General features: G+C 46.0%; 1 protein-coding gene across 1 annotated transcript in view; it reads right to left on the bottom strand.

Moving 5' to 3' along the window:
• Window positions 1-1,171, bottom strand: part of LOC113827258 (carbohydrate sulfotransferase 11) — a 9,031-nt gene extending 7,860 nt beyond the window's left edge. Inside the window, exon 1 of the mRNA XM_070144589.1 lies at window positions 1,033-1,171. The gene's annotated coding sequence lies outside the window, so the exon portion shown is untranslated. The remainder of the gene's footprint in view (window positions 1-1,032) is intronic.
• Window positions 1,172-2,906: the final 1,735 nt, after the last annotated feature.

Raw genomic sequence — 2,906 nt, 5'->3', positions numbered from 1 at the left:
ACAGAATGCTTCGCACCAAAATGGATGAGATGAATCATTTTCATTCAAACCTCGGGTATGTGTGACGTCATGATGTTAGCATTGAATTCATCTTGCTGAACAGCCGTGTCCCTTCTCGCAAACTTGATTGTTATGTTGTCTCACTGAGTAAGGAAGCTGTATGGGTGAGAGCGAGCGAGCGAGCGACGAGCGAGAGAGAAAGAGAGAGAGAGAGAGAGAGAGAGAGAGAGAGAGAGAGAGAGAGAGAGAGGAGAGAGAAAGAGAGAGAGAGAGATAGGGAGGAGAGAGTGAGAGAGAGAGAGAAAGAGAGAGAGAGAGAGAGAGAGAGAAAGAAAGGAGGAACGCTTGGACGAGAGATATGCATTATCTTAATTCCAACAACAACAAATATATGGTTCATATAAAGCTTTGGTGAAATATTGCAAGCTATGGAACAATTCAGAAGGTACATCATCAATACAGCAGAATTTCACTACAATATATTCTGCCCGCTGTATTGTGTATGAATTCCGCTGCATTCCAATGGCTCCTCAGGAGATCAGCCAAGGAGTCAATTTGTGGTCTTAATATTCCTTTTCCATTCCTTGAACGTTCGTGCTTTTTTTTTTTGGGGGGGGGGGCTAAGGCATATGATAGATTATAATATTATCAATATTGACATTGATAGAAACATTTACAAAATAAAATCTAAAACAGTAAACAGGTGACATTGGTGGGACAAGCAACTGACTCCTTGATGACTAAGCACTTGTGAATCCGTCGATGTGTAAACAAATTTAGTAAACGAAAATTACACTGGATATGACATGCACGCCATAACATCTTGGCATGGTATGTTAACAGACATCATAAACAAAGGCCGCGGGGAATCGATTTACTTCGAACGTAGAAGCTTTAATGAGGCCGTGTAAGGTACAAATACACGTGAACCTATTTCTATCAAAAGACTCTGCGCCCTTGCTGACCTCAGCCGCCGCTCGCCCTCGAGACGAACCCCTGACAGGCACTCTGACTAAAGAAACAAGTCCTTACCTTTATTGCGTTTCAATGCCAATACAGGGGATGAGCCACATCTACAGAAATTATCTTTTCACCAAAGTATACGTCCAGAAGGGAGCGCGATCGCCGCCCAGCCGCCCAGCCGAGCAGAGCCAAAGCAGGACTTACCGCCGTCGAGCCGCGCAAGCAGTGCCGGGGACGCGGCCGCCGCGCTCGCTCCGCCCCGAACCGCCTCGCGATCTTGCGCATGAAAATGCGGACGACCTGCTCTGGCTTGCTTGCTGCTCTCGTTCAGAACGCCTTTGGTCTATGCATTTTGCGTGTGTGTGAACGTACATAGGTATCTATATCTACCTATACACACACACACACAAACGCACATAGAAAATAGAGTTAGAGATAAATATAGTGTACATAATTCTGCATACGCATAGAAATGATAATGGACTGTCTGCGTATGTGCGTGTAGTGTATATATACATATATAGAGAGATAGATAGAAATAGATGTAAATAGATAGATAGACAATGCACATAATTCTGTCCATGCCTGGAAATAAAAGACCTTCATTCATTAGAAGAAGACAACAGAATATGCACACTGACAAACAGTTTAATTAAAAAAAATCGCAAACCATAATTTAAATGTCAACAAAAGAACGAGAAAAGAAACTAATAAGTACAAACGCCTTTATTGCTAAGATACCAAAGTGGGGGGTCGCGTAGCTAGGAAAATTCCTGAAGACGTAGCACTTGAAACCGGATTCTTGTTTGCTTGGCTCCCCCCTCTCTCTCTTATTTTTTTTCTCTCTCTCTTATTCTTTTTTTTCTCTCTCTCTTATTCTCTTACTCTCTCTCTTTCACCCTCCCTCTCTCCTTGCTTTTTTTTCTCTCTCTCTCCTTGTATTTTTCTCTCTTTCTATTTCTCTTTCTCTCATTCTCTCTCTCCGTCTTTCTCTTCTTCTCTCTCTCTCTCGTTGTCTCTCACTCTCTTCATCATATTTGTTTTCTGTCCCCTCTCTATTTTGTCTCATGTTTGCTTCCGCCGTTCAGCAAGCAGTCGCTCAGCGAAGGACTGCTGTGTTTGAAACGCCTGGTGAGCTCCTGTCGCAGAGCAACGTCCTTCCGCGTCAGCTTCTTCTTCGGTGGGAACTCGCCCCCCCCCCCCCACCCGCTCTTTGGACCCTCGCCTGTTTGGAATTCTTAATCAAAAGGAAAACATTTTGCGCGGAAAGGAAAAGCACATTTTTTTATGTAATTTATTTCACAAAAATATGAATGTCATCCCTTCGTCATCGCATGACTTGCTAATATCGCTTATGCGTTGAATGGTCTGCGCTTCTGACCGGGCTGACTGACGCGGCAGTTTTGCTCCAGAGACCGGTAGCATACCTGCGCCTCATCCTTTGATAATTTGTACAAATGACATTTCTTTCCGAAAAATTCTGCATACTTCAAAAATATCAAACTCATGTTATCATACGATTAAGTATCATAGATCATTCTTTTCTAGAAACACTCCCGCGGCCCGCCAGGTAGTTGGTGCCGGTCCAAAGAAAATGGTGAGGCGCCGCGGCAAAAAACCCGCGCTGGCTTGGCTTAGTCTGCCTCCCCGGCCATTGCGCGCACACGGCCTCCGCAAAATCGCCCGAATTCCCTTCTCGCAGGAAAGAGTATGCGTCTGCCCAGCCATCCATCCTCTCCTGAAGCTGCGCAGGAGGCTCTCGTGCAGGCGATGCAGCCGAAGCACCAGGGCAGGCGGAGCTGACGGAAGACTGCGCTACGTCAGATGGTCAGGCAGCTGGGGTCAGCGGCCTCGGAGGCTCTGCCGCTGCGGACGGAGAGCGGGAGGCAGCAGCTCTTCCGCGGCAACACCTTCCTCTCCCTTTCTTCCTTCCTAATCATCTG

The sequence above is a fragment of the Penaeus vannamei genome, chromosome 32, assembly GCF_042767895.1.
Source record: "Penaeus vannamei isolate JL-2024 chromosome 32, ASM4276789v1, whole genome shotgun sequence".
Taxonomy (NCBI): Eukaryota; Metazoa; Arthropoda; class Malacostraca; order Decapoda; family Penaeidae; genus Penaeus; species Penaeus vannamei.
The sequence above is the reverse complement of the archived record's forward strand: the minus strand, read 5'-3'. Positions and strand labels throughout refer to the sequence as shown.